This window comes from Sus scrofa, chromosome 7 (assembly GCF_000003025.6).
Source record: "Sus scrofa isolate TJ Tabasco breed Duroc chromosome 7, Sscrofa11.1, whole genome shotgun sequence".
Classification (NCBI taxonomy): Eukaryota; Metazoa; Chordata; class Mammalia; order Artiodactyla; family Suidae; genus Sus; species Sus scrofa.
In genome coordinates, this window is record NC_010449.5 from 18,676,047 (window position 1) to 18,698,592 (window position 22,546).

Genomic DNA, 22,546 nt, shown 5'->3' on the forward strand with positions numbered 1-22,546 from the left:
TTCCGCATCAAACTTAAAAAAAAAAAAAACCAAACAAATTGATTGATTGATTGATTGATATCCCAGCTGAGTCCATTGATTTGAAGGCCATGCAGTATATCTTCTAAAATTTTCAGGTAAGAGATGTCATTACTCTTTTATGGCTCTTCCTTTACCTCAGAAAAAATGTGTCTATGAGGAAGAAACACTGGAGCAGAATCAGAAATTTTTTCTTTAGTTCTATATCAACTACTAAGCACGTGACCTATGGCAAAATATCTAATTAGTTTATGTCTCATGAATAAAGTGATAAAAATACACTCTTCCAGTCTACTCCATCACTATCCTAAGTTAACTAACCCCCATCACAGATGAGACCCTTGCTGGAAGCAGCCCCATTTTCAGATTGATCTAGAAGAGAAAGAAAAGATGTTTCAGACCTTAATCCAAGGCTTAATCTCTGTTATGGAGCCCCACTTCTTCAGTCAAGATTCAGCTCTTTTAAGCACCATCTCCAATAAGTCTATCTGCTATAATTCCAACCAGTATAGACTTTTTTTCCTGCCTCCATCCCATCCCCAGCATTTGATAATGTTAAGTTTGGCATTTTATTGTGAATTACTTTAAATAATTCTTAAATTGTTTACTCATCTTACTTATTATCTTTCTTGTCTCTATCTACTCCCTTTACCCCAAAGATCTAATCAGATGACAAAATTTTGTTTAATTCTACAGGATATAATGTAGTACCAGAAAAACAGTAGGTACTCAAACAACATTGTTTAAAAGTGACTGAAAGCAACCAAAGGACTCAAGACTTCAAGGAACTCGATGCTGGAGAAGGAATTGCAGAAAAGGAGGCTAGCAAACTTCCTGCAGCCTCCCACCTAGCCATTTTGAGATTCTCAAGCTATGTACACATGAGGGAAACACACGAACTCAAGCAGAAAGTATCATGGGGAAAATTAAGAACTGAGTAGTAATCTGGGCAGTGCTGTGCAGGTACAGGCTGGAACTCTGGGCCAGCCAAGGTGAAGTGTAAACACTTAGGGATCTAAACTGAAATATCCCCAAAGGGCAACAAAGTAGAATTAAGGGCTGTGCTTTAGAAGGAAGGGCAGGGGGAGGTGGCGCAATATGGTGGAGGAGTAAGATGTTGGGCTCACCTTCTCCCATAAACACATCAAAAAACACAGCTCCATGTAAAACGATTCACACAGAACATCTACTGAATGCTGGCAGAAGATCTTAAACCTCTAAAAAGGGCAAGAAACTCTTGAAATAACTGGGTAGAACAAAAGAAAAAGAAAGAGAGAGAAAAGGACTCTCAGGATGGGACTAGCATTCCCGAGAGGCAGCAGTGAAGGAGAAAAGGAACCCACATTCTGGGAAGCCACCTAACTGACAGAAAGATCAGCTGAGGCGGCAGGACCTCAAAGTCAGCGAGAAAAGTGCAGCAGCTGGACTGCAAACAGCAAAGCAGAGTGAGAGCTTCACAGATCATCCAAACCACCGGCCTGGACACCACAGCTTGAGATGCTTGGGCGGGGGCTGGGTGCTGAGACTCAAGCTCTGGAGGTCAGCCTGGGGAGGGAAGTGAGGTTGGCTGTATGGGGACAGCCTGAGGGGCTAAGAGCAGTACACCACAGGCAGGGAATGGTACACCAGGGGCTGAGGAAGGGAATACCATGGCAGAGGGAACCCGGGAGAAGGTCCCGACGTGCAGGAGCCATTTTTGGGGAGGGCAAGAGGAGAAGGGGTGGACCACCATAGGAAACTCCTGCACCAGAGCATGCTCATGCCCACTGGCTTAGAGGGCAGGGTGGCTCTGCGCAGGCTATGGGCAATGTGAAGCCTCTTGCTCAGGGGAGATTGGGTGCTTCTTGTGCAGGCTACTGGTGGGCAGGCACCTCTTGTGTGGGCTAAAGGTATCAGGTGGCTAAGTGCAATGTGGTGCCTCTTGCATGATCTACAGGTGGCAGAGACAGATGTCGGCGGTCATCTCAGAGGCAAAGGGGAGGTGTGACTTGCCACCACTGGGGGCCTGAGTGCTCCACCTGTGACCCCAATCACCTCAGGGGTTGGCAAAAAAGAAAAAAAGAGGGCACTGCAACCAAGTATCATATGCTGTTGCTCTCACTCCCCTGGGAACACACCCGCCCTGCAGCTGCCGCTGCCAAACGCTCTAGGTAGTGCCCAGACACTTGGTCACTGTCCCTTCCCAAGACCCTACAACTAGGAGCAGCTAGTGAAGCACCTCCTGCATAGGCTAAGTGGGATAGAGTGCTTCTTGTGTGGTCTGCAGGCATCAGGGGCAAACACCACAGTTATCCCTGATTCCAGAGGTGGGTGTGGTCCACTGCCACTTGGAATACCTGAACAAAAATCACTTGTAGCCCCATTCACCTCAAGGGAAAAACAGAGGAGGGCATTGTGATCAAACACCACCTGTCGGTGCTCTTGCACCCCTGGGAACACACCCACCCTGCTGCTGCCACTGCCAAACATTCTGGGCAGTACCCACATGCCTGATCTTTGTCACTTCCCAGGATCCTGCAACTAGGAGAAGCCTGTATAGTACCTCCTATGAGGGCTAAGTGAGACAGGTTGCTTCATGCATGGTCTACAGGTGGCAGGGGCAAACCACCCTAGTTATCACTGACTCTAGAGATGGCCATGGCCCACTCCTAATAGGGGTACCTTAAAAGGCACCACCTGAAGTTCCAATCACCTCAGAGGAGGGCAATGCAATCAAACACAAGCTGTTGTTGCTCTCACTCCCCTGGGAAGTCACATACCCTGCTCCTGCTCCTGCTCCTGCTCCTGCTCCTGCTCCTGCTCCTGCCAAATGCTCTGCACACCATGAAGATCTGCCTAGAGCTTATTACCACTTCCCAGGGCCCTGAAACTCAGAGTAGGCTGTACCACCTTCCTCCAGGTCCTTGCTGCTGTTGAGAGCCTAACGACCAGGTACTGACTACTGGCCCTACCCATTGCCTCCTTCTCCCTGAAAACACACTGAGCATCCTGGGGATAATATCCTGTTTACACTGAAGAAAGAGACAGCAAATATTCAAATTCCCACAACAAAAATAAATAGCAGCCCCTCAAAAAATACAAAGGGCTATTCTCACATAGAAGTAACCTTAAAAGACTACAGCTTGGCTTCCCCAAACTCATAGAAAAAGAAAAACACAAGCAAGATGAAGAAGCTCAGAAACCATTCCCAGTTAAAGCAACAGGAGAATTCACCTAAAGCAGTCAGCAATGAAACAGACTCTGAAGTCTGACAGACATTGAGTTCAAAAGGGAGATAGTGAAAATACTGAAGGAATTAAGAGAGGATGTGAACAGTAATGCAGATTCCTTTATAAAGGAACTAGAAAATATAAGGAGGAGCCAAGAAAAACTAGAAAATTCATTTGCGGAGATACAAACTGAGCTAAAGGCAATAAAGAGCAGAATGAATGATGCAGAGGAATGAATTAGTGATGTGGAAGATAGAATAATGGAAATCACCCAGTCAGGACAGCAGACAGAAAACCAAATGAAAAAACATGAAAGCAATATAAGAGACCTATGGGATAATATAAAGCAGGCCAATCTATGTATAATAGGAATCCCAGAAGGAGAAGAAAAAGAAAAGGGGATTGAAAATATATTTGAAGAAATTATGGCTGTAAAGTTTCCAAATCTAAAGTATACTGATATCAAGATACAGGAAGCACAGAGGGCCCCAAACAAGTTGAACCCAAACAGGCCCACACCAAGACATATTATAATAAAAATGGCAAAAGTTAAATACAAGGAGAGGATTCTAAAGGCAGCAAGAGAAAAGCAAAGTGTTAATTATAAAGGAACCCCCATAAGGCTATCATCTGATTTCTCTACACAAACACTTCAGGCCAGAAGGGAGTGGCAAGATATATTTAAAGTGGTGAAAGGAAAAAATATGCAACCTAGAGTACTCTATCCAGCAAGGATATCATTTAAAATAGAAGGGGAAATAAAGAATTTCTCCAACAACAAAAAAAAAAAGGTAAAAGAGTACAGCAAAACAAAACCCATTCTAAAAGAAATACTGAAAGGGCTTCTCAAAATTTAAAAAAAAAAAAAGGAGAAAAAAGAAAAAAAAGAAAAAAAAGAAGCCATTTAAATAAGCCAGCATATAGATCCAAACATAAAGATGTCAAAAAAAAGACATTAAAATCATACAATGTGGGGAAGGAAAGTAAGAAAATGTACATTCTTTTTTTGTTTTAATGATGTGTTTGAGCCTGTATGAATATCAGGCAAAAGCAAGCAAATATAGGAAGGGCTTAGCATACTTAAAAAACAGGGCAACCACAAATCAAAACTGAACATTACATTCACAAAAACTGAAAAGTACTCAAGCAAAAAATAAATGGAAACCATCCAGCAAAAAAAAAAGAAAAGAAGAAAAGAGAAACATAGACTCAATTGGAAAACAAGGTTTAAAGTGGCAATAAATACGTATCTATCAATAATCAATTAAATGTCAATGGACTGAATGCTCCAATCAAAAGACACAGAGTGGCAAATTGGATAGAAAAGCAAAAATCTTCAATCTGCAGCCTAAAAGAAACTCAACATAGAGCAAAGGACACATATAGATTGAAAGGGGGGGGATGGGAAAAGATATTTCATACCAATGGGCAAGACAGGAAAGCAGGAATTACAATATTCATATCAAGCAAAGCAGACATTAAAATGAAGGTATTAAGAAAGACAAAGAAGGACACAATTTAATGGTTAGAGGATCCAAGAAGAGGATATATATGCCTCTACTACAGGAGTACCCAGATACCTCCAACAAATACTAACAGACATAAAAGGCGAAATTGATGGGAATACAATCATAGTAGGAGACGTTAACACCCCACTCACATCAATGGACAGAGCCTCTTGAAAGAAAATCTATAAGGCAACAGAGATTCTAAAGGACACAATAGAAAAGTTAGACTTAATCAGCATTTTCAGGACTTTACATCCAAACGAATCAGAATATACATTCTTCTCAAGTTCACATGGCACATTCTCAAGAATTAACCACATACTGGAGCACAAAGCTAACCTAAACAAATTTAAGAGTATAGAAATTATTCCCAGTATCTTCTCTGGCCACAATTGTATGGAGCTAGAAATCAACCACAGGAAAAGAAATGAGAAAAAAATGACCACATAGAGAGTAAACAATATGCTACTAAAAAAAACCCATGAGTCAATGAGGAAATCAAGAAGGAAATTAAAAAATACCTGGAGACAATGAGAGCGAAGACAGACAAAACCACTCAAAATCTGTGAGGTGCCACAAAAGCAGTGCTCAGATGGAAATTCAGAGCAATACAGGCCTTCCTCAAAAAGAAGAAAAATCTCGAATTGGCAACTTAACCCATCACCTAAATGAATCAGAAAAAGAAGAACAAACAGAACCTAAAGTCAGCAGAAGGAAAGAAAACATAAAGATCAAAGAGGATATCAATAAAACAGAGATTAAAAAAACAATAGAAAAAATTAATAAAACTAAAGATTAAAAAAACAATAGAAAAAAATTAATAAAACTAAGAGCTGGTTCTTTGAAAAGGTAAACAAAATTGACAAACCTCTGGCTAGACTTACCAAGAAGAGGAGAGAATAAAAAAACAAATAAATAAAATAAGAAATGAAAAAGGAGAAGTCACAATGGATACGACAGAAATACAAAAACCGTGAGAGAATACTATGAACAATTGTATCCTAACAAATTTGACAACCTTGAAGAAATGGACCACTTTCTAGAGACTTACAGTCTGCCAAAACTGAATCAAAAAGACACAGATCAACTGAACAGTCCAATCACTAGAAATGAAATTGACTATGTCATAAAAACACTCCCTACAAATAAAAGTCCAGGACCAGATGGCTTCACAGGCAAATTCTATCAAACATACAAAGAGGAACTTATACCCAACCTCCTTAAACTTTTTCAAAATGCTAAAGAAGAAGGAACACTCCCAAAGACATTCTATGATGACACCATCACCCTAATTCCAAAACTGGACAAAGATACCACCAAAAACGAAGACTATAGGCCAATATCTTTGATGAATATGACACAAAAATTCTCAGCATAATTTTAGCGAACCAAATCCAGCAACATATGAAAAAGATTGTACACTATGACCAGGTGGTATTCATCCCAGGTGCACAAGAATAATACAACATAGGCAAATCAATCAACATCATACACTACAATAACAAAAAAAGTCCAAAACAACATGATCATCTCAATAGATGCAGAAAAAGCATTTGACAAAGTTCAACATCCATTCATGAACAAAACTCTTACCAAAGTGGGTAGAGAGGGAACATTCCTTAACATAATCAAAGCCATTTATGACAAACCCACAGCAAATATAATAATCAATGGAGAAAAGTTTGAAAGTCTTCCCACTAAAGTCTGGAACAAGACAAGGATGCCCACTCTCACCACTGTTATTCACCACACTACTGGAAGTCCTCGCCACAGAATCAGACAAACAAAAGAAATAAAAGGCATCCACATTGGAAGAGAAGAGGTAAAACTGTCACTGTATGCAGATGACATGATAATATATATAGAAAACTCTGAGGACTCAACCTAAAAATTACTTGAACTGACCCACAAATTCAGCAAAGAAGCAGGGTATAAGATTAATATTCAGAAATCAGTTGCATTTCTGTATACTAATAATGAAATATTAGAAAAGGAATACAAAAATACAATACCTTTTAAAATCTCACCCCAAAAAATCAAATACCTGGGAATACACCTGACCAAGGAGGTAAAAGATTTATCTGTTGAGAACTATAAAACATTAATCAGGAAATTAAAGAAGATGTAAATAAATGGAAAGCTATTCCATGCTCCTGGGTTGGAAAAATTAATATTGTAAAAATGGCCATACCACCCAAAGAAATCTACAGATTCAGTGCAATCCTTATCAAATTATCCATGACGTTTTTCACAGAATTTCAACAAACAATCCAAAAATTTATATGGAACAACAAAAGACCCAGAATTGCCAAAGCAATTCTGTGGAACAAAAACCAAGCAGGAGAAATAACTCTCCCAGACTTCAGGCAATATTAAAAAGCCACAGTCACCAAGACAGTGTAGTACTGGTACCAAAACAGACAGACAGACCAATGGAACAGAACAGAGAACCCAGAAATAAACCCAGACACTTATCACCTGTCAATAATCTTTGACAAAGGAGACAAGAACATAAAATGGGAAAAAGACAGGCTTTTCAGCAAGAATTGCTGGGAAACCTGGACAGCTGCATGCAAATCAATGAAACTAGAACACACCCTCACAAAATGCATAAAATAAACTCAAAATGTCTTAAAGACTTAAATACAAGACAAGACACCATCAAAATCCTGGAAGAGAACATAGGCAAAACATTCTCTGACATCAACTTTACAAATGTTTTCTCAGGTCAGTCTCCCAAAGCAACAGAAATAAAGCAAAAATAAACTAATGGGACCTAATCAAACTGACAAGCTTTTGTGCAGCAAAGGAAACCAAAAAGAAAACAAAAAGACAACTTACAGAATGGGAGAAAATAGTTTCAAATGAAGCAACTGACAAGGGCTTAATCTCCAAAATATACAAGCAACTTATACAACACAACAGAAAAAAAGCCAACAACCCAAAATTGAAAGATGGGCAAAAGACCTGAATAGACATTTTTCCAAGGAAGATATACAGGTGGCCAACAAGCACATGAAAAAATATTCAACATCCCTGATTATTAGAGAAATGCAAATCTAAACTACCATGAGATACCACCTCACACCAGTCAGAATGGCCATCATTAATAAATCTACAAATAACAAATGCTTGAGGGGGTATGGAGAAAAGGGAACTCTCCTGCACTGTTGGTGGGAATGTAAGCTGGTACAACCACTATGGAAAACAGTATGGAGGTACCTTAGAAAACTATACATAGAATTACCATATGACCCAGCAATCCCACTCTTGGGCATATATCCAGAAAAAAAACTTGACTTAAAAAAGACATGCACCTGCATATTCACTGCAGCACTATTCACAATAGCCAAGACATGGAAACAACTCAAATGTCCAACTACAGATGACTGGATTAGAAGTTGTGGTATATATACACAATGGAATATTACTCAGCCATAAAAAATGAAATAATGCCATTTGCAGCAACATGGATGGAACTAGAGACTCTCATACTGAGTGAAGTAAGTCAGAAAGAGAAGGACAAATACCATATGATATTACTTATATCTGGAATCTAATATACAGCAAAAAAGAACCTTTCCACAGAAAAGAAAATCATATGCTTGGAGAATAGACATGTGGTTGCCAAGGAGGAGGGGGAGGTAGTGGGATGGACTGGGAGCCTGGGGTTAATGGATGAAGACTGTTGCCTTTGGAATGGACTAGCAATGAGATCCTGCTGTGTAGCACTGGGAACTATGTCTAGTCACTTATGATGGAGCGTGATAATGTGAGAAAAAAGAATATATACATGTATGTGTAACTGGGCCACCATGTTTTACAGTAGAAAAAAATAATGGATTGGGGAAATAAAAATAAATAAATAAGTAAATAAAAAATTTAAAAAGTAGTAAAATATTTTCCAGAACAGTTTCTATTCCCAACTAGCAACAGCTGGTCCACACTCTTGCCTCAACTTGATATTTCAGTCTGGTTTAGTATTTTATTTCTTTCATTCCAGTGAGTACACAGTGATATATTATTGTGATCTTACTTTGCATCTCCCTAATGACTTATTGTCAAGGACTCTTTGGCCATTCACAGAGCTGCTTTTCATAAGAACTTCCTTTCCCATTTTTATCAAATTATTTGGCTCCTTATTATTGAACCATGAGAGTTCCTGTGTGCTATACATACTGGGAATATTTTCTCCCAGCCTATTATTTATTTTTTCACTGTCTCAAAGTTGTCTTTGAAAAGCGTCATTAATCATCAGGAAAATGCAAACCAAAACCAAGATGAGTTTTCAACTCACACATGTTAGAATGGGCATTATAAAAACAACAACAAGAAATAACAAGTATTTATGTGGAGAAAAAGGAAACTTCTGTGAACTGTGGGTAGGAATGTAAACTCGTACAGCCACTATGGAAAACAGCATGGAAGTTTCTCAAAAAATTAAAAATAAAATTACCATGTGATCCAACAATTCCTCTTCTTGGTATGTATTAAAAGTAAAAGAAAACACCAACCTGAAAAGATAGATGCACTCCCACATTTATTACAGTATTGTTTATCATTTCCAAGACATGGTAGCAAATTAAGTATTCACATCTTTATGGATGAATGGATAAAGAAAATGTAGTAAAGAGATATACAATAAAATATTGATTTCTGGGGCTCTGGTCTTATTCTACATTCTTATCTGGATGTTTATTATGCAAATACAAAGTTTAATCAAGCTGTATATTTAAGATATGTTCCTAACAGCTGTGTTATATTTTAATAAAATGGCAAAAAATTAACATTAAACCATATAAAATATCCTATTTTAATATATTGTAATCCAACACAGGCATGCAATAGAGAAAAAGAAGTAAAAGGAATTTGTCAAACACCCATCCAAACGTCTCTCTGAAGATAAAATGAAGGAAATATATCACAAAAATAGAAGAGACTGTGTAAGTGTCCTTTGAAGAGTATCTCAAATTATTTGTGAAAACCATCTATCACCATTGTTATCACAATGCAAACGTTATTTCTGTTAGAAAGATAATTATTCATCCTCCCAAGCACCAACTATGTAAATTTTCTGAGGCAGGTATTGATCTGTTGAATGCTTAGAATATGTCAGACTCTATGATAAGCCTTTTCAATGCATTATCCTAATTAATAGCCTCAAAAAACACCATAAAGTAGTAAAAGGTACTATTATTAGTACTATTGAACAGGTGAGGAAATATAAATTAAACAGGCTTAGTAATTTGAGCAAAGTCATGCCTTAATGTGTGGCAGAACTAGGTACTTAGGGCAGTGCTTATCAATGTGTATACTGAAAGCATTCAGCCAACAGCTGTTGAAAACATCAAAAGGTTTCTACTGCTCTTCGTCTATGCCATGTATTTACAGAAAACCATCCTTGTTCTCAAAGAGAACCCTTAAAAATCTTATGCAAAGTTGGGTTGTACTTTAAGTGGGGGATAATTATTACATGATTCATTTTATAAATGTGTGTGTATAAAATATAGTGAGTATTAGGATATTAATCTTAGTGTTATTTCATAATCTGTTGATTCATTCATCCTGCAAATATTTATTTTGCATCTACCATGCACAGTAGGGCATATGATGGTAAGCAACAGAGACAAAAGTTCTCCTTTCATCGAGATAACAAGAGGGGGGAGAAGACAAGTAAGTAAAGAAAGAAATAAAAGGAACTTAGAGAGTGATAAATGTTATTAGAGTGAAATACTAGAAACTATGAAGATGGCTTCGGAAAAACTCTCCAGTGAGGCAACCTAAATGACAAGATAGAGCCAGCTAAGCAAAGACCTGGAGGACATGCATTCCAGAAAGAGGGAATAGCAAGTACAAAGAGTCCAAGGCTGTGCTGGGTAAATTTGAAGAAACCCAAGAAGGCCAGGATGCCTTCTTTGATGACAATGCAAATGCTAACAGAACATAATGAACAGAAGGGACCTTGAATACTCACTTTTTAAAAATATTTGTTTTAATTTGTACATAGAATTTTGCCTGTGCTCATTCTGACTTGAAATTTAACTTTGCTAGTTTTACTAGCTATACTCAGGCTCTGCTACATTATAAGTAATTTAGCTCTGGCCCTAAACTTGCATATTAAGCAAAGCAGAAACCCTGAAATTTGCTAGATTCACTGGTCCAACAGAGTAGGTTTAGTGAGCAACTATTTTTATTGGAGTATATATCTTAGAGTAAAACTCCCCTTAAGTAGTTTATAAAAGTAATACCTCTTAACCCCAAAAACACTATCCTTAAGACTACTTTCCAAACTTTAGTGTGATATATGATATCATGTTAAAATGAAAATGAATCATGGTTTAGCAGGTCTAGTCTTGAACCTTAAGATTTTGCATTTCTGACAAACTCCCAGGTGATATCTGTGCCGCTGGTTCTTGAAACACACTTTGAGTAATAAGATCTTAGAAGAATTCTAATATACAAAAATTTTTTTGCCTTCTGGTGATATTTAAGTGTCCATAGATTTTTAGTGCCCATCAGAATGGCACTCTGGGCAATGGCACAGATGGTCTGCTTCTTAATCTGGCTCTAGTTGTGATAATTAAGTCAAATAGCATATGTGAAAAACACTCTACACATAATAAGTGCACAAATAATGTTATTTTTATCTAGTAGAAAGTTAACTGCCTCAAATAAAAACTAAATTACTGATGATGGAACTATTAAAATCATGTCTTGGTTAAAATACACTTTTAAACACACTGGACTTCTCATGTCTTTATGTATAAATTGGGATCTGTTAACATATGGTGCACTTTCTTTGTGTTCAGCATTATACTAAACACTGAGAGGACAAAAACAGTTCTGTAGAATAGTCTCTGCCCTCAAGGATCTCCAATGCTGTTGAAAGAGTGAGAAAAATAAAGAGAATATAATTACCTGCTAATTAGGAAGATAACACAGTAATTACTATAGGGGATTAGAGGCAAGTGAGATCAATGAGGTCTGGTGTTGACTCCCTGGTCTACATTTCACTCTGGGCAGACCCACGAGTGCAAGGAGACTATGCTAAGCCTCTGGCTACCTTTATTTCTTTATTTCCACCCCAGCTAACAGAGTGTAAGGATTGGGAACTTCCATCTTTCCCCAGCGTGTTGTTTTGTGCTTGCAGCAGTGTCTGGGGAAAAGATGTGGCTCGGTAGATGTGCAGTTACGTGACTCATTGATCATACAGACCTGTCAGAAGGCAGTGGAAGAAGCTACAGGGATGCAGTTTTATTTATATATATAAACACAATTATGTATATGTATACACATATATAATTTATACATATATAAATATATATATATACACATATATACATTTGTAAAACATAAAAATAAGGACTCCTTATTATTTTGTTCCCTTCCTGCCTCCACCCAGGTTTCCACTCAGGACTGATCTTGGGTACATTCAGTCCTTCATATTTCCACTCCTCTTTTAGTTTAAAAAAAAAAAAAAAAGGTTTCATAGCTGAATCAACCATGTTTGGCTTCTCTACAATCCTTCTTTGATGATAATGCAAATACTAATTAGTTTCCTTCTAAGTGTGAGAAAACTGTAGTATTGTCAAAATCAGGCAAAAAGAAATGTATGATACATACTTTTGACCTATTCAGGTTTTCAGTTTAATTTCAGGTTGTTAGGTTTTTCATTTTCACCTATTCAGTTTAACCTGTTCAGGTTAAACCGGCCTTTCTAACATTCTTTTACTTTTATGGTTTGTGTTTCTCTTTGGATTTTTAGACGTGTGTCTACTGATTTTGAACTTGAATACAATCACATATTTTATCAACAATATTACTACTTATTTTACATTTGAGTATTTGAAACAGTCATGAGAGAGATGGACCATGGACTAATACTTAACAAAAGGTCCAAACTGGAGAAGGAAGACGTGACAACATTCCACCTAAGTGGAACAGCAGGAATGTTCGGGTAGAAAAGGACATCCAGGAGTTCCCGTCGTGGCTCAGTGGTTAACGAATCCAACTAGGAACCATGAGGTTGCGGGTTTGATCCCTGGCCTGGCTCAGTGGGTTAAGGATCCAGCGTTGTCGTGAGTTGTGGTGTAGGTTTCAGATGCGGCTCGATCCCAAGTTGTTGTGGCTCTGGCATAGGCCAGCGGCTACAGCTCCAATTAGACCTCTAGCCTGAGAACCTCCATATGTCGTGGGTGCGGCCCTAGAAAAGGCAAAAAGGAAAAAGAAAAGGACATTCAACTAAACCATATAGTACATATTGAGATCAAATAAAATATGAGTTTAATAGACTATATGAGGCTATTTAAGGTAAGATCTTAATTGCTAGAAAACAGTCTTGTCTTGAGTCGGGGGAAAAAAATATCTTGGTGTTTGATTTCATGGAGTGTCATGACATAAATGCTAATGAAAAATGAAACCTTAATTCATGAACATTTAAACATAGGGGGTTAAATCAGACATGACATAATTTGGACCCAGAGTAGGAGCTCCCGTTGTGACTCAGTGGTAACAAACCTGACTAGGATCCATAAGGATGAGGGTTTAATCCCTGGCCTTGCTCAGTAGCTTAAGGATCCGGCAGTGCTGCGACCTGTGGTGTAGGTCGCAGATGCAGCTTGGATCTGGTGTTGCTGCAGCTGTGGAGTAGGTCTACAGGTGCATCTCTGATATAACCCCTAGCCTGGGAATCTCCATACTCTGCAGATGCGGCCCTTAAAAAAAAAAAAAAAAAAATTGGACCCAGAGTAGAGTTTCAAATTAGATAAGGGGACAATAACATTGTACATCCTTATCTATTGTGTACAGCTGGTAGGCAATGCCACTATGTTCATGACAGATGCCACATGAGAAACCTGTTAATTTCATGGGTACTTCCAAGATACCTTATTTTCCACAATTTCAGAGTGGAATTAGTAAAATTTATGAGTTACTCAAGTCTTTGACAGACAAACTTTGGGCACATGCATGCCTTTGGGACTCGAATGTCACAAACATCTCAGTTCTGAAGAATCCAAGATAAACCTGTAGTGTGGGATAGTTAGGGAGCCAGATAGCCAGATTTTTTGAAATACTAGATGCAGAACTAGTGATGAATCTAAACTCTTGCCACTTCCAACCTTAAACTTTTCACACAATATCAACAACATTACTTGTAATTTATTACATATTCTTCTAGACTCGTCCTCCTCCACATATCCTACCATGCTCACCGATTTGCCTGGAATTTTCTTCCTTGTAGACTTTGTCTCTAGTTCCCATTGAACAATTCATTTTTTTCTAAGATAAAAGATACTTCTATTTTTACTCTTTGTATTTTACCTTCTAACTCCTAGTGGTCAATTCATCCTTTGGGATTCTTCTTAGCCCTGACATCTTCTGACCTTCCCCACTGCATTCCAGACTGCAAATGTTGCTCTCTCATATTTATGCCTGTATGTATATCCACGAAAGCATGTAACCACAATTAATTGCAATTGCTTCCTTATGAGTCTTCTCTATTGTGAATTCCTTAAGGGAAAAAGTTATTTGTATTCCCAGCATATAATTGAGTACCTAGCAAATAGTCAGTGCTCAATGAAGATTCGCTGCCTGAATATGTGGTTATGCTGTTATTACTGAAAGTCATTATCATTGCAAATATGAGCAGCAGTCCCGTCTAGCCTCTTGAGTCAAAATTTGGAACTCAAATCTTGTACTGAAATTCCTTTCATTCTTATCACACCTTCATTTACACAGTGTAAATTTCTAGCAGAAGTTCTATCCTCAGGGATTTGGGGAACTATAAAAAATAGTGACCAAAGTATGAATTTCTCCCCAGAAATACTTGCCAATAATCTATGAACAAACATCACTCTCCAAGAGAAATTTCAGGAAACTAGCAACTCTAGCTAGATATACAAAAATTAGCACATACATTTCTGACGATAACAAAGAAGCAATGCTGCACAGTGGTTAAGATTTTTATACTCTTAGTTTCACAACTGTCTTGATTAGAATTCTTATTCTAACTATCACTATCTGAATATAACTAACAAGTAACCTAATTTTTCTATGTCTCAATTTTCTCCTCTCTAGAATGGAAGTAAAACCATCTAAGTTTCAGGATTGTTATAATTCAATAGGGACCCAGAGAAGGCACAACTAACGGAATCTAAGGGCAGATCTTGTTTCAGTTAGGATTAGGTTTGCTGCATGCAACACAGACCTAAAAGAACAGTGATGTAAACAAGATAGAGAAGTGTGTTTCTCTCTCATGTAAGCACTGGAAGGTAGGCAGTTATGAATCTGTTTGGGGAATCCGACTAGCTTGTCTTGACACAGCACTATTCTCAGCGGCCTATCTCAAGGGCCAAGATAGCTGCTCAGGTTATAGCAATCATGGGCACATTCTAGCCAATTGCAAGGCTGGAGGGAATAGAGGGTGGTTTTTAGAAGTCATATAACACTCCCAGTTACATGCCGTTAGACAGTAACATGTCACCTAGCTCCAAGGAGATATACAATTTAATTTCAACCAGTTAATATAAGGTATTCTATCACAAAGGTATAGTTAAGATAAATGTGATTTTAAGGATATTAAAATATATTTGAAGATCAAATATAATACAATATCTCAGAATATAATCTTCAAAGAAATGTCTTTTTTAGTTTAACTTTTAAGTGAAGCAAATAAACTGTTTATTAAGAGAGAAGATATGTGTGCAGAAAGCACAGGCAGGCTTGGGGGAAGTGGGGAGACAGACAGAAAGAGAAAAGCCAGAGTCATTTTGAAAGAAATGATCATCCACTGACATCTATTTTACCCCTTACAATTTTAGCACAGCACATTTTCTTGAAAATCAAATACAACTGTGAAGAAACTTTAAATATTAAAGTTTTTCATAGATGATGTTAAAACACATAAAAACTTGTCCCAAATCTTGATGTAAGCAACTGAAGCAGTGTAAGAAATTGTACATTTGGGACTGACTTTCCTGGATGGAAAGATAATAGCAGAGAAATATTGATTTTTCACTTGTCCATTCCTTTTTCATTCTCTACCACATGCTTGAAAAGGATCAGCTCTGAGCCATTTACTCTTTCATAACCAAAATTAGATTTCTGAAACACAGGAGAATAATATTAAAATTCATCCATAAGAAAACAAAAAACCCAATTTTAAAAAGGGGTAAAAGATTGAATAGACACCTTACTAAAGAAGACATAGATGGCAAATAAGTATGTTAATATATGCTCAATATTATGTCATTGGGGAAATGCAAATTAAAACAATGTGATGCCACTACATACCTATTGTAATGGCCAAAATCAAAAAATATAGCAATATTGATTGCTGACAAGGGCACAGAACAACATAAACTCTCATTTATTGCTTGTAGGAATTAAAAAATGATATAGCCATCCTGGAAGGCAGCTTAGCAATTTCTTATAAAGCTACACAGTCTTGCAATATGACCTAACAATCACACTTCTGGACTGATTAAAAATTTATATAATAGAGATATATCCATGTAAAAGCTTACAGCCACTTCATTTATAATTATCAAAAACAAGGAAGCAAGTAAATGTTCTTCAACCAGTGAATGAATTTAAAAAGTGTGATATAGCTATACAACAAAATACTACTCAGTGACACAAAGGATTGAGCTATAAAACTATGTAACGACACAGATAAATCTTAAATGCAGTTTCTATGTGAAAGGAGCCAGTCTAAAGAAAGCTACCTACTTTATATGAATTTATTTTTATAACATTCTAGAAAAGATGAAACCATAGATATATCAAAAGGATCTGTCTCTTTTGCTGGCCATCCCAACTATACCAAATAGACAGACCTCACTTTCATAGCCCGCTCCTCCATGATCTCAGTCATTCCTTAGTATTCAGTCTATGTTGAGTCAACAGTCCCAAGGGATGACTGGTTCGTCACCAGTAGATGGTGGGTTTAGCTTTCTCGGTAATGCTATTTACTGAATGTGTTTTGTTCACTTGTTCTGTGCTTACTCTGTTGGCTTTGCCTTTGGACAAGCTGTATTTGACTATGCACCCCAGATCCAGGCTATCGACAATACTAGAGAACTCACTGTAATGGAGAAAGATTTCCTTATCATGATCAGCTGGCTATTTCAACAAACCCCAAATTATCCTTCAGAGTTGCCACATAAGCCCAGAGCCTCCTGGAGTCAGAATTAACAACATAAAAGTCGTATATTAAGTTGTAATCTCCTACCCAGGCCTCTCTGTGTGTGTCTGTGTGTGTATTTATATATTATAACATCATAGATATATATTATATGCATATACTGATATAAATAAATGAATGGATAAATAAATGGGAGAAGATAGACAAATTTCCCATGCACAAGAATTCCAAACCATTTATGTAGATATTCTGCCTTCAGGGAGGTGTAAATTAATCCCCTACTCTTTAACCATGGCTATGCATAGTGACTTTCTTCCAAAGAATACAATATGTGGGGTTCCCATTGCAGCTCGGCAGTAACGAACTCGACTAGCATTCATAAGAACTCAAGGTCAATCCCTGGCCTCTCTCAGTGGGTTAAGGGTCTGGTGTTGCCATGAGCTGCAGTGTAGATTGCTGAATTGGCTCAGATCTGGCATTGCTGTAGCTGTGGTGTTGGCCAGCAGCTATAACTCCGAGTCCCCCCTAGTCTGGGAACCATATGCTGCAGGTGAAAAAAAAAAAAAAAAAAAAAAAAATATATATATATATATATATATATCAAAGAATACAGTATGGGAAAAGCAGAAAAAAAAAACAAGTAATTTAATAGTGGAGAAATTTAACAAAAAAGACCTCACCCAGATAATCAAGATTAAAATCAACATAATTTAAGCATGTTGATAGTTTTATGCCCTTGGTATGATGTGATGAGAATGACACTTCATCTCCGTGTTCTTCCTCCTAAAAACCCATAAACATTCCCCACTTTAATTCCAAGTGAGATACATTCTGCAGAATATCTGATTAGTACTCCTCAAAACTGTCTAGTTCATCAAAAACAAGGAAAAACAGAAAAATCACAGCAAGGAGTTTATTAAGGATACACATGAGTAAATGTTATTGTGGTATCTTAGATGGGTTCCTGAAACAGAAAAGGTACATTAGGTGAAAATTAAGGAAATCTGAATAAAGTATGTACTTTATTTGATAATAATGTAACAATAAGTTTTCATTAATTGCGACAAATGTGCCATAGTGCTAAGGCTGTAATAACGGAAACTGAGCAGGGAGTAGACGAGAGCCCTCTGTATTAGTTTTGCAAATTTTATGTAAATTTAAAATAATTTAAAATTAAAAGTTTTTTAAAAGATAACACAGCTTTAAATAAACTACTACATAAAGTAATTTAAATATTTAAACCACTAGAAGTGAAATAGTTTTTAGTTTTCTGTATACACAAAACCCCTATTAAAAACTCAAAAATGTTCATGAAGGTTTTCATAAGGTGTTATGTACTGTTTTATTAAATTCTATTTAAGAAACTATTGCATTAATAAATACAGATAACAGTGACAGCAGTGATATAACCTTGAAGATAATTAGAGAAATTTAGCCAAATTATCCAAAGGTTTAGGATTAGTTTTACAAATGGTTATGTCTGAAACTTAGCACATGGTGTGTAATGGTTTCTATTATCACTAGTTGAGGTGTGAGTACTCATATAACTATGATGTGGCATTTTATTACAGTCCATAATGGAAACATATTTTTTGTAATTGAACTTTTTCATGTGTGTAAAAATCTCATATAGCAGCGTAACTGAATATTTCAAGAATACAATGAAAGTTCAGTATAATATTGTACAAGGGACTGCACGTTGCAAATACAGAAAAGAAAGTATACTAACTGGGGAATGAATTGCAAATTGGTTTTCTCTCCTGCAGGTCCCATAGGAGATAGAGCAAGCTGAGAAAATCCAGTTGTACTCTCACCAAAGAATCTCATATGTCAGAGAAAAGATGCTCTGTAGGATTCTGTTTCAAGGAAAGATGTCAAATTATGCTTTCATTATAAACATGCAAGTATAGATGCAGTATAAGGAGGGAAATGTTAAAATGAAAGCATAAATTCAGAACTCTTTCAGCTCAGGATATTTTTCCATATTACACCCTAAAAATAAAATATTCCCATATAAAAATGTGAAATCAAGACTTTAGTACATCTGCTCTAACAAGATTTATATCTGCTACCAATTATATGCCAGACAAATATCCAAACTTTCATACAAATCTGAATACAAGCCCATTTTAAATGTAAGTATTACTACTGGATAACTTACCCACTTGGGATAGTGACTCAAAGACTTAAAAATCTTCCAAGTTATCTACCCACTTAAGGAATTTTTTAAAAAATTAAATTTGAACTCAACTAGGACCCGACATACCGGTGATGATGGGAAGGGCACAGATGCATAGGAATCATTTATGTGGAAGTATTCATTGAAAACCTAGGATTGTATCATCATGGCAGGGGCTGGGGCGGGGGTGGGGAAACCCACACTAAAAGAAAGTAAAGTACAGATCCCTAGGAAAATCCATCTTTAAATGACAGGAGAAAAAAATAAAACCATAAAAGTAGAAAGAGCCATCATTTTGAGAATGGAAAGAACATTCAAAATTTAAAGCTCAGTTCCATGATTTCCTGAGTGTGGATATTGATCCTCTGACTGTTGGCTCATCTGAAAATAAGGGAAATAATTTTTATTTCACCAGCTCAAATATAATATTAATATATGTAAATTGCTTTGCTCAGCTCATGATACAAACTAGACACTCAATAAGTGTTTCCTCCCTCATGAACACTTATTTTCTTAAAAATGAATCATGGAAACCAATGTAGAATTTTTTTTTAAGTCACTGAATAATAGAACTCAGGGAAACAACACTGATTCTATAAGAGGTATGGTATATTCATGGTACATTTTATGCAAGACCAGCTTTACTCACAGTCCATACATTTTGAGTATACCCCAGTTTTCTTAGGGCTATTTTTTTTTTTTTTGGCATGGTGATTTAGTTTCTTTTTTTTAATATAAGGATTTCTTTTTCATTATAGCTAGTTTACAGTGTTCTGTCAATTTTCTACTGTACAGCATCTCAGGGCTATTTTTGATATCACTGAATGAGAGTCTCATTTAATGCGGAAGGTGTAGTTGTAAACATGGAGAGAATTATATACCTTAAATTCAGAAATTCCTCAGAGAAGCATCTTTGTTGCCAATGACTTCTGGTCATTCTCTTGGTCCTATTTGAAAATATATATCCAGAACTAAAACCAGCTTGCAAAATTTAGAAAATCCAAATATATTAAAAGAATCAAATGAAAGGAATTGGAAAAGAAGTTAAGTAACACAATACGTCTGTGTAAAGGATGTAAAAATTCAGCTGCTCTTGGATTTGTTAAATGCCTGTTTTCCTTTTAAAATACTTTTGGGAATAGGCGAAACCCAAAAGGTGTTTTACTAAGCACTTTTTTCCCTTCATGTAGAAGTGTCCCAGAGGAAATTTAATCTCCATGTTTCTGATGCTTTCGCACTTAACATCAAAGAATTGTTTTGTAAGAGTTATTTGATATATTAAGAGGCTTTTTTGAGCGTTTTTCCAATGCTTTTAAATTGTTTTTCTTGGAAAAAATGTAGTCAGATCTAAGCAAGGGGAAACTAATTCATACACCACTAAGTTCAAATTCAGTTCAAAACTCTGATGCCAAATTATCCAGAGAAAAGCCTTTCCTGGTTAAAAAAAAAATAGTAACAATTCCTCTATTATAACATTTTAGCTGAACACCCCTACTTTATAGAAGATACATTTATTCTTTTTTCTTTATTAGTATCACTGTAATAATTTTATAGAAAATTAGGTATGAAAAGAGGTAATTAATAATAAAAAGGAAATGAGAACATTGCATGTCCAGTTACGTTGCTCTCATGAATGGAAGGTACATGAATGACTCTACACAAATTTTTAGAAAGTTCGTGGAGATCTACAACAAGTGCATGGGCAAATGAGCTTCTGGTGTGAAGCTAATGATATCAACACACTAGATAGATTCCTAGGTAACATTATGGTTAAGGTGCTTGTTTTACTGCAGAAGAAAAACAGCATCTGATAAGATTTGACTGAATTTACAGCCAACTCATAATCAGTTTGAGAATTGCTTAGGTAAGAATGAATGGATGACCTCCCAACAACTTCCATTATGGCCTTGTAATTTTATGGCTATATTGTTCAACCCAGAGACCAGCCTGCCTTAGGGAGTGTGATATTAATTATCTTCAACCACATGAGCTGCAATGGTCAAGATGAGTCCAAATTGGAGGACAAGCTCTGAGGAGTTTTAGAGAAAAGGAAGAAAGAAAAGCTTTTGATTTTGACTCATGTCCAGCAACACATCCAATTACTTTTGATTATCCCTTCAAGTTAATTTTGAACAATATTTCAATCATTTTATGTGCTGCCTCCTCTTTCAATATCTTACCCTTCTTCTAAGATAGAACCCCAGAAATAGATCATGGGCTGAAAAGTTGCAAAGCATGTTTCTCTCTTATTTTCTTTGAAACCAACACTCATTTGAAGGCTTTTAAAGGTCTGTGAGCAGTCATGACCCTGGCTTGTAGGCATCACCTCTAAAGCATGTCCATCTAAATAGGTTCAACAATCTGGAGTCTAAAAGTCTCCTTCTCCTCAAAGACAATAATTCATCACCACCAGCAGTCTCTCAGCCAAATAACTCAAAGTAAAGAGGAGCATTTTTGCTGATACAATAAAGGCTGACCTCGGTATTTCAGACCATTTTCGGTTTGGGGGAAAATAAGATTTTTTAAAAACCTCTCTGCTTTTCAGTCCATATTCCCCTACTACAAATTCTACTGAGGACCTCCTGAGAAAAGAAGGTCACCCAGTTCATCAATCCTTTCACCAGAGAAGGAATTAAACCACTAAACGCAAGACGTAGGCAGGGTTGGTTCATAGGCAAAATTACAAAGTTGAATTTCAGTGTCCTTTCCTTGGACTTTTCAGTTCCCGCTGCTTCCCTTCCCCTTTCACGCCCATCCTTGTGCACCTCCATGACCTCCTATGGTTCCCTTTTCTCTAGGTGGCAGGCAATCCTCTCCATTGCTAAGACTCCTTCTATACCAATGGATCTATGAGATGTCTCTTTCCTACTTAACCTTACACTATACCTTTTACTGTTTCTTTTATTATACACTGATATGCAGAACTTGCAAATTAAAACACATATTTGTTTTATCCCTAAATAAATGCATATATGTGTTGTAGAGGAAAGAACAGTTTAGACATCAGATAGATTGGGGCTTGAATCTGGATTTTAATAGTAGATTTTGAACAAATGTCAACTTTTTTGAACCACTTCAGAAAAAGAGATAATATCCATTTCATTATTGTGACTGTTAAGAGTGATACCATACAAAGTACCCAATAAAGGGTTTAGTATGTGTATATCTTATTAACAGCATATTATTACAACTGAAACAAACTGTAGTCTCTCTGATAATTAAGAGCTAAATAAGGTCGCATTCTATGCACTTTGGGAGTATAATTTCTTTCCAAATTTTCTATGAATTCCCAACAGACTGCTATACTCATGATTACCTTAGCTATAATTCTGAATTCTCCCTCTACTAAAATAACTCAGTTTAAAGCATGTGCATCATAAAAAGCTTCATTTCTTAATTTACACATCATATGCGTATTGCAGAAAAATTGGAATATATAGTGGACTTGAATACTTACTAAGACAGTGAGGTTTTTTCCCTCAGAAAT

At 36.7% G+C, this 22,546-nt stretch overlaps 1 long non-coding RNA gene across 1 annotated transcript in view; it reads right to left on the minus strand.

Moving 5' to 3' along the window:
* LOC106504343 overlaps positions 1-22,546 on the minus strand; it is a 699,971-nt gene that overhangs the window by 441,049 nt on the left and 236,376 nt on the right. The gene's annotated exons all lie outside the window — the stretch shown is intronic.